This window comes from Ipomoea triloba, chromosome 1, assembly GCF_003576645.1.
Source record: "Ipomoea triloba cultivar NCNSP0323 chromosome 1, ASM357664v1".
NCBI classification, from domain to species: Eukaryota; Viridiplantae; Streptophyta; class Magnoliopsida; order Solanales; family Convolvulaceae; genus Ipomoea; species Ipomoea triloba.
In genome coordinates, this window is record NC_044916.1 from 15,649,039 (window position 1) to 15,660,140 (window position 11,102).

The following is an 11,102-nucleotide window of genomic DNA, read 5'->3' on the forward strand; positions in this document are numbered from 1 at the left end:
AATCTCTCGAAGTTGTCCTGGAAGCAGCAAGGAAAGGAAACATGTACATAGTGGATTGGAGATCTGCCAAACCATCCCTATGTATGCTAGCAAGGAGCAAAGAGGACTTATGCTGGGATTGGCACAGTAAGCTTAGCCACCTAAACTTCAAAACCATCAACAAGCTTACTAAGAGGAATCTTGTGGAAAGACTGCCCAAAGTCACGTTTCGGAAGGACAAGATTTGTGAGGCATGTCAACGTTGCAAACAGATCAAATCCTCTTTCAAAACCAAAGCCGAGACATCGTCTACCAGACCACTAAGTCTTCTTCATATGGACTTATTTGGCCCGGTGGATCCACCCAGCATGAGAGGATGGAAGTACACTCTTGTGGTAGTAGATGACTACACAAGATTCACCTGGACCGTATTCTTAACCAAGAAACGCGAGACAAAAGTTGCCCTATCAAATCTTTTGAAGCAAGTTCAAGTTGAGAAGGATGTCTCGATACTCAAGATTCGGTCAGATCAACGTGGAGAGTTCGTTAACCAAGTGATTGAGAGCTACTGCAGCGAGAACGGGATTCATCATCAGTTGTCAGCTGCTCGAACACCTCAACAGAACGACGTTGCTGAAAGGAGGAACAGAACTCTCAAGGAAGCTGCAAGGACCATGCTCTCACAAGCCAACATATCACAAGGATTTTGGGCAGAAGTAGTAAACACAGCGTGCTATACCCAAAATCGGTCCTTGATCGTGAAAGGAGTCGGAAAGACTCCATATGAGTTGTGGAATGGAAGGAAACCTAATGTAAGCTACTTTCATACATTCGGATGCAAATGCTATGTCCACAACAATGGAAAGACTCAGTTAAGAGCCTTTGACGAAAAGGCAGACGATGGAGTATTTCTGGGATACTCATCGACAAGTAAAGCCTTCAGAGTCTTCAACAAGCGGAGATTGGTGGTTGAGGAATCTATACATGTCTCTTTTGATGACGAAGCATCAGCTAATCAACCATCAAAGTCAATAGAAGCAGCTGAAAGTTCTGAGGAAGCTCAGCTGGAAACGATCGAGAGATCAGACTTACCTCTCGATGGGAAACAGCCGATAGTTCGAGACGTAGCAGAACTCCAGTCAGAATCAGACGAAGAAGAGACTACAAAGAAAAATGCTCCTGACTCAGTTAATCCAATCTAGATCATGGATGATCAACCCACATCCCAACCAACACTCGAGGAGTCAACTGAGGAGCCACAACCCGATCTAAGATGGCTGAGAAGTCATCCCGCTGATCAAGTGATTGGAGATATATGTGACAAAGTTCGAACCAGATCAGCATACAGAGAAAGCATGCTTGCTTGCTTTCTATCGCAAATAGAGCCTAAGGTGATTGATGAGGCTCTAAGCGATCCTGATTGGGTACAAGCCATGCAAGTGGAACTTCATCAGTTTGAGAGGAATGACGTTTGGGAACTGGTTCCGAGACCTCATCATCAGAATGTCATTGGTACAAAATGGGTTTTCAGAAACAAGATGAATGAGGATGGAGTTATTGTTAGGAACAAGGCCATACTTGTTGCTAAAGGATATTGCCAGGAGGAAGGAATAGATTTTGATGAAACCTTCGCTCCAGTAGCACGTCTCGAAGCCATTCGCATCTTTCTCGCTTATGCCGCCTTCAAAGACTTCAAAGTGTATCAAATGGATGTCAAGAGCGCTTTTCTGAACGGACTTCTTGAAGAAGAGGTGTACGTTGAACAACCTCCGGGTTTCTTGAAGGACGTGGGAGCTGACAAAGTATACAAGTTGAAGAAGGCACTTTACGGCTTGAAACAAGCTCCGAGAGCTTGGTATGACACTTTATCCTGTTTTCTACTTCAGTGTGGGTTCACCAAAGGCCTAGTGGACAAAACATTGTTTAGAAGTAAGGATGAAGATCATATCTTATTGGTGCAAATCTATGTGGACGATATCATATTTGGAAACACCAATCCAGACTTGTGCGAGAAGTTCTCCAGTTTGATGAAAGGGAAGTTCGAGATGAGCATGATGGGAGAACTCAACTACTTCCTCGGACTACAAGTAAAACAACTTAAGGAAGGTATCTTCATCAACCAGGAGAAATACACCAAGGATCTGCTCAGGAAATACAATATAGAAGGGAAATCTTCAGTCAAAGTACCTATGGGAACCTCTCTACGCATCGATGTTGACAGTGAAAACCGAGAGGTTGATCAAACTACGTATCGAGGTATCATCGGATCTCTTCTCTATTTAACTGCTAGTAGACCAGATATATCCTTTGCAGTAGGTGTATGTGCTAGATTTCAGGCAAGTCCTAAGGAGAGTCACTTAAATGCATCTAAAAAGATTCTTAGATATCTCAAGGGTACGTAAAGTGTTGGACTTTGGTATTCGAGAGGTGGATCTTTCGAACTTATGGGATATTCAGATGCGGACTGTGCCGGTTGTAAAATTGATCGTAAGAGCACATCTGGGACATGTCAGTTTCTAGGTGGAAGACTTGTCTCATGGTTTAGCAAGAAACAGCATTCGATAGCTACAAGTACCGCTGAGGCAGAATATGTAGCAGCTGGAAGTTGTTGTGCTCAGATTTTATGGATGAAGCAACAATTACTGGATTATGGTGTTGAATGTAAAGAGGTTAAGATTATGTGTGACAACACTAGTGCCATAGCTATTACTCAGAATCCGGTGTTACATTCAAGGACAAAGCACATTGACATAAAATATCACTTCATCCGAGACCATGTTGAGAAAAAGGATATAACTTTGGAATATGTTGTAACGGAGGAGCAACTAGCAGATATTTTCACAAAGGCGTTATGTGAAAATAGATTCTCTCAACTAAGGTTAGAATTGGGAATGATAGAAATGGGTTGAACGGTCAAATCTTATCTCCTTGTATTTAGTGCCATGAACTGTTTCGCATGTGAGGAGCAGTTTCATCAACTTTATGGCAGCTTTGGAGTTACACAGCATTGAATGGTCATTCATTTAGCATCCCGTGACTCAACAGTGCTAAGTTTTTGGGCTATAAATAGATGGGTTCTCTCAGCAATTCATGTCATCGACTTCTTCATGGAGAAAAAGAAAAGAAAAGACGATGTACCATTCTGGTATAGAGGAAGGAAATCGGCAGCCAAGTCCAAAGACTTTCAAGGAGAAAACTATCCAGAATCAACTAAGGGTGAACAGATTGCGGAGTTTCCTGATAATCCAAGCAAGCATCCTGTTCCTATTCAAGGTGAATGGATCCCCAAATGCGAGGAGATCCACAACGGTGGGATACTGGAATCAGGAGAAGAGTCTCGTATAAGTGGGACTCTTACAGCTGCACATTCCGGAAAAGGATCTCCCTCAACCAAATGGAGAACCAATGAAAAGGGAGAAGGAGCCTGTGAGGAGTGCAGCAGCGGAGAGGTCGAGAAGAACAAGAAAAATTAAGCCACCTCTAGTTCTATAACTAGAATAAATAGGACTTTAGATGGCTAGTTCCTGCTCTGACGTTAGATTCCTATATGGCTATCCAAAGCCAAACAAAAGTTTCTAGGGAATCTAATAGTATATTGATTCATATGTAATGTATCTGGAAATCACTAAATGAACTCAAGGAAATGTTCCTAGTGATATCTTTTGGATGAATCAATCTTGTTCTTTTTGCAATCTGTGTTCGAAAGGTAGTTCGAGAGATACTCATTCAGTTTGGCTATATACAATATGTCTCGAAGAAGGGGAGTTCGAGAGATCACTTCGAAAGATAACAAACTGATTCTATATGTATCTCAAAGACGGAGGAATAAGGAGGGTTAGGGATCAATCACTCAGGGGGAAAATCCTTAACCACTTGAATATGTTGCCATAGGTTCAACCAAGTCAAGACGGAGGAATAAGGAGGTTTAGGGATCAATAACTCAGGGGGAAGATCCTTAAACTAGTACAGCCAAGTGTTCACCTTCGAAAGGTGAAACTGATGTATTCAACGGATATATGTGGAACGGCTAATTTGGAAATTAATGTTAGCCACGTGGTCTTCGGTTACTGACGGTTTTCCAAGTTTTAAGGGCGCTATCATGTTTAGTGGGAGCATGCTTATAAAATTATCTTATTTTATAACCCCACTTTCTTGCCCTAAACCATCACACTCTTTCCCAAAAATACCATCACCATATCATATGCACATAACCGTTATAGAAGGGTCTTTCTGACCTTTCAATTCGTTTAAATCAACCGGGATCCTAATTCAGGTTACACTCTCAACCCTACCCATATATCCGACCCAAATCCACAAGATATAAAAGCCAAACCCATCTTCTTTACCCGGATTCAAGCTCAAAACCGAATACCCAAAATCCCCAAATTCCAAACACTGTACACATTCCCTCCAAAACATCAAACTTTCAACGATGGCGTCCGAATCATCAACATCAACCTCACCTTCCGATGCTTACCAGAGAGAGTTGGCCCACATTCGAACTCTCATCAAGCAGGTCAAGGCGGGGAGCATCCTTGACAGAGAAGGTTTCGTCAACCACTCGACGAACCCGAAGCTAGCAGAGAAAGTCCTGAAGAAGTTCGAGAAGACCATGCTCATGAAATATATGACTCATGATTATCAAACCATCCACGACCTCGACTTCACCGAATGGTTCGCGAATGCTAAGGTCACAAAGGGCAAGATTGAGAGCCGATTCAATGAGATTGACATCACGACCTCCGTGGGTGACCTAAGGGCTGCATTCGACTTTACTGCATTAGAGGAGGCAGTCAAGCACCTCTCGGATTACAGCCTAGACAAGCAAGCCTTCTGGGACAAAATTCGATTGGAGACTGCTCCGTCCAGTGCAACCTCTGCTCTCCGCAAGTTCCATTTGAAGGAGAGGTTTGCAATTGCAGCTGACCTCATCATGAAGTTCATCCTCAACAAGGTGTTCGGAACCGATGAGATAAATCTGGACATCCTCAAAATCCTCCATGCCATCTGGAACAACGTTCAAATGGACTGGGCGCACATCATCTTCAACTTCCTAAAACTATAAGTGCAAGCCTCAGTTTCAAACACCAACCAGTCGATCAGTAAAAAGGTTGGTTTCGGCTTTGTTGTTCAGTATTTACTAAGTTTAAAGGGTTTGCAGTTGAGGGAAGGGAGAGAGATTCATCGAAATACCTATATGGGTAGGACGAAATCTCAGGCTCCAAAGTCTAAGGGTGTGAAGATTGCACCCTCTCCCTCAAAGCCTAAGGGAAAAGGCAAAAGGAAAGCCCAATCTGAGGAAGAGGATTCTGATGATACACCACTGGGTGTACTGATTAAGAGGGTTGTTTTGCCAAAAAGGGCTAAGAAAGCCAATTCAAATGCTGTCACCAAGACTCGTGAGGTGACACCATCTGTGATTCCAGTACCGTTTGAGGACAGGGCACAAGCCTAGGGGGAACCTCAGGCTACAATGGCCGCTGAGGTTGAGAGAGTGCCCCCTACCAAGTCCATCTCGGGTGAAATTGTTGTTGATCTGAATATTGATGGTGCTGGTGATGCTGATGAATCTGTGGATATGTCTCGAGAGGAGACTCGAGAGTTTGAAGGCACTGGGATCAGTGATCCAGTGTAGAGAGATGTTGAGGAACCACGAGAGGTGGTTCAAGAGATAGCAGTTCCAGCAGTTGAAGTCCAAGACAACACAGTGGTAACTGCTGCTGATGATCAGGGCACTGTGGTCAGGGACCCAGTGCAAAGTGCTCATAATGTGAAGTTGACACCCACTGAATCTGCTCAAGTCGAAGGATTTATTGCTAGAGTGATAGCGGATGTAGAGACAGGTGATGATCTCTCTAGTCAGGGCCGAGAGATCAGTGAACAGACTGTGCAAGATGCACATATTATGGAGGATCAATCTGCTGGACAGATTGAAACGGAAAGAGAAGTAGCTGCTCAGTTGAATTCTTGTGCTGAAACAGATTTACACTTGGATGATCTCTCTAGAGTGCTTCGATGGATCAACTGGAGAACAGGTCCCTATAACCAACTGGTAGCTCAGGCAGTAGTTATGGAGGCTGAGGAAATCTTTGCTTTGAACGGGCTAAATCTTACCGAGATCCCAGCCAATGAACTTCAAGACCTAGCCCATGAAATGTATGTGTCCAAGAGGAATCTTGGACGATCTGACAAAGGCAAGGGCATAGCTGCTGATGACCAAGAGAACGAGCTTGAAGTGGATCCTGAAGTAGAGGCAAAGTACCAAGAAGACATCAGGCTCGCCACTGCTCTATCCTTGGGACAGAATGTAGAGGATACGGGAGGTCCAGGAGAAACCTCAGGGGTTGCAAGAGATGATCCAGAAGTAAGTAACTCTGCTCTGGACGAACAGGTAGCAGCTTCGAGAGGTGAATCCGAGACCTCTGAAGCACTTGAGGCAGAACCCAACTCAGTCCTACTTCTGCCAGCTCCTGAGTCCACACCCTCGGTTGACACCGACGAAGCCCAGACAGTTCGAAAGGGTGAAATTCCGTTGCTCACACTGCCAGGCTTTCCAATTTACATGGAGCTGCCGTCACCATTCCTGCTACCAGATGACACCGCATTGACCTTTGCAGCCAGGATGGTTGATAGACAAAGGTGGAGTGCACCAGCTGCTCCTGAAACCATCGTGATTCCTGCTTCACCTGAGCAGACTGAAGTGCAGTCGGATGAGCAACAAGAGCAGACAGTTTCAGGTCCTGCTGGTTCGAGAGGTACTGAGGGGGAAGATGTTCCCATCAATGGTGGAAACCGGGAAGCACCTATCGATGCACAACCTCCTCCCTCAAATCCGATCCCTCCAGCAGATGATCAAGTTCCCAGCTCTGGTTCGAGAGGTACCACTGAGGAGGATCTTCAATTGGATGGAAACCAGGAAGCATCCAATACAGAAGTTCCTTCCTTAGCTGATCCAATCCCACCAGTTGCTGAAGCTGAGGTTCCAGGTTCGAGAGGTGATGAGCGCGAAGTGATCCATCCCTCAGGTGGAAACCGGGAAGTGCCTGATATGGAGCTACCTTCAAGCTCTGATCCCAGTGTCCCGCCTGATATGGAGCTACCTTCAAGCTCTGATCCCAGTGTCCCTCCTGATATGGAGCTACCTTCAAGCTCTGATCCCAGTGTCCCTGCTGATCCTCAGACACACAAAAGCTCTGATCCCAGTGTCCCTGCTGATCCTCAGACACACAATCGCTCTGATCCCAGTGTCCCTGCTGATCCTCAGACACACAATCGAGAGGATCCCAGTGTCCCTGCTGATCCTCAGACACACAATCGAGAGGAGGACTCACAGTTGCAAATCATGGGTGGAATTCTGGAAGCACCCAAGTCCCCTCCGGCTAAAGGTACTACTCCTTCTTCTCCTCCTTCTGACTATGATCGACAGGCCGAAGAAGCTTTCATTGGCGAGGTGCGCCAATTCATGGCCGATCAATCTCAGAAGATGGCTCAAATTGAGTGCATACTCACTGTTGTTCGCAACGCATCAATGCCTGCTGCTGGTACAAATGAATCCCAAGCCAGTCATGCAGAACTTCTCGAACAAGCAGTATGGGCTGAAGATACAGCAAGACGAGCCGCAAATGAGGCTGCGGAAGCTCGAGCAGAAGCTGCAGGAGCAAAAGCTGAAGTTGCAGAACTAAGAGCTGAACTTCGAGCTTTCCAGAACTCTAGTGAACTTCGACAGGATGTAATCAAAGCCCTACTCGATGACCTGTCGAACCAAGTACCTGCCCAGCTTCAAACGCTTTTTGAAGGTATGTCCACTCTCCTTTCTCGTATGGATGATGCCAACAAGGGGGAAAATCAAGGGAAGCAAGGATCAAGAGGGACATCAGCCAGCAAGAAAAGGGCAGCAAGTGAACCCTTAACCACTGGACCTCCTCCAAAAGTTCCAAAAATAATGAGCAAGGCAATGGAGGAAGCCAAGAGGCAGGAGTTTCTAAGGGTCCAGCGTACAATGGAAATGGAGAAGAGGAGAGAAGAAGACCGAGAAAGAAAAAGGAAGAGGCTAGAACAACAAACTGCAAAAGAGAAGAAGGACGAGCAGTTTATGAAAAACTATAAATCAGGGTTCAAAGAAGACACAACAGAATATCTCAATGGAATCATAGTAAGTCTTCTTGCCAAAACTAACCTATCTTCTCACAGCGGTCTCACTCCTCAAGAATGCATTGAATGGTAGAGAGATGGGGTAATCGAAGGTGATTTCATAGGTGAAGCCTTCATCAACTACCTTCATCTTGATGTATCGGATGAGTACCTAAATCTGTTAACTCTAAAGACCCCATCAAGACACGAGCAGCTATCAACGAGAAGAGGAAAGCAGACAAGCAGTAAGCTCTCGTCGTCTACATGCATTCTCGATTATGTTGTTCTTTGCTTTCTTTTAACTTTTTTGCTATGTTCTTTTTCATGTAAAACATTCCCTTAATCTTAATATATATATCTTTTGCTGGGGGTTGCGTGAGTTTTTACTTCATGCTTTAGCAAATTAGTTTCCTTGTCAAACTTACCGTATCCGCTGAAAATAAAACCAAAGTTAATATTTTCTTGAAAATCAGCCATATAAGGAAGTATAGTGTTGGCATCACCAAAAAGGGGGAAATTGTTAGGAACATATTGTAATAGGTTTTGATGATACCAAATGTAATCCCCTAAGTCTCGATAGATAGGAAATATATGTAAGTTCGACAAGTAAACTAAGAGCGAAAATACAACCGGGTAATTGAGCTCAACTCGGAAATTATTTAAGCTTAAGGTGAACTTGTTTGAACATCTTAGAAGTTTCGTGTTGTAAGCGTATAGATAGATCAGAAGAAGGCACGAGACATCACTGGAGGAATAAGGGTCTGCGAGACATCAACTAAGTCTCGAGACATAAGCAGAGTATCTCTCGAAACATCAATCCAGTTCGAGACATGAGATCGAGACATCAAGTAGTCGAGACATCAATTTTTGGTCTCGATAGACTAGCACTTCTCCAATGAACTGAACGGCAGTTAACACGCATAGATAAAGTAATCTAAGTTTGGAGAAAAAGAATATCATGGAGATAAAATATTAAGGAGGTGCTGACAGAGTATTACGGGAAAATAGAACAGCCGGAAGTGGATGCCACGTCAGAACTCCACAACCAACGGATAGAAGATGCACCAATCAGAGGTCGGTCTTATTTCCTAAAACGAGGATCAATGGGATTATAAAAAGAGTGAATTTTACCAAAAGAAGTAAGTGAAGTATGGACTCAAGATAGTGGAATATGGGATGTTCACTACAAGACAAAAGGTTCAAGTTACAAGACCACCACTCCATGAAACATGCTAAATATATGCAAGCCCCATGATCGGCATGGGAGACAGATTTCAAACGGAATAATTTNTGATCGGCATGGGAGACAGATTTCAAACGGAATAATTTTCCCTCCAACAGAATTATTCCTCAACTCTCATATATAAGGACGTGAAGACACAAATTCAAAAAAAGTTCGAAAAATTCAAGCTATCAAAAGAGGTGTGTAGTTCAAACGTTCAAAAGTGCAAGTGCTTAATCTGGAATATCATACTTGATATTCGTAACAACGGGAAAACACATCTTAGTGTTTTGAGAGAGTTACAAAGCTTAAACTACTACACATCTAGAAGGTGACCGAAACTGCACTACAAGGAAGATTATCCAACGAAAGCTTTTGGTCAGATTGGAGATTGTTACACTCAACCTGTGACAACCGGAACAACCTTGCTTTGGAGAAGGCAAGAAGAGGCGAAGTAACCTGGGAGCTGTCTTGTGAAGATCCTGAGGCTTGAGGCGGGCTTCATGATCAAAGCTCAAGTGCTCGAGAGGTGGAGTAACAAGAAGCGGGGCGAAAAACCTGAGGCTTGAGGCGGGCTTCGTGATCAAAGCTCAAGCGCTCGATATTGTACTAAAAAGGGAAGTTTTAGTGCAATCCTTCTAGGGAGTTTCTAGAAGAAGAGTGGACGTAGGCGGGTTGGCCGAACCACTTAAAAATCTCTCTCGCATTTACTTTCTGTTTTTAGCTATCGCTAACTATCTCTCGAACTGCACTGCATATAACCACACCTCTCGAACTAACTCAAACTCGTGCAAATTAAAAGGGGATAACTTTTTCGCTGCGCATAAAACTTTGTTTTCATCTTGTGAGGTATCGGACCTAAACATCCTAAGTCCAATACACACGAGAGGTCGAAAAAGATTTGCAAAAATCTTATACAAGTCTATTCACCCCCCCCCCTCTAGACTTGTACCCCATCCCCTTGGGACCAACAATAACATTTAGAACAATATCATCTCGGCTCCTTATCTTTGATGATAACGTTCTTCACACGAACGTCTTGCCTGTTCCTCCGTAACCATACACAAAGATTAATCCACCTCCATTTGAATCAATATCATTCATCACAGAGTCGTAAACATTCTTTTGTTCGTCCGTCAATTGTGTTACCAATGTCTCATGCTCTGTCTTCAAAGATTCCTTGTCATACGCCAACTCTTCGGCTATCAACATGTTTTCACACAAACCCATGCTACTCTCTTCTAGAATTGGCATTTCCGGAAAGTCTTTCAAACTTTTTCCCCACGAAGATAGCAAATTCTCCAACTCCATCAGAGCAAACTATTTTTTATCTGAATCCGATAACATCAACTCTTAAAAGGCAAAAAAATAAAAGAAACAAAAACAAATAACAAATTAGTTTATTTATAAATAATGAAAAGAAAATAACAAAGTCGAATAAATATATTAGAGCTCGATATACCTAGATTTTGCAAGGCACGTCGACGTTGAACCTGTGCATCCTCGGCAAGAAATTCCCAAACGGTATTCCAAACTACTTTTGGCTTATTGAGTGAACTTCAAGTGAGAACCGTAACAAATAACCTTCGCAAAGCATACGCGGATGCCCAATAACTCGAATCAATAATGCCATCAATGTACTCCTTGTAATCATCTAATAATCCATATTCATAACACGTATCCCTAAACGAATTATGAATGACTTCTGCAACAGTGCGAATATCTTCATAGCTAAAAGGTCCGCGTACCAAATTTAAAAGACATCTAAGAT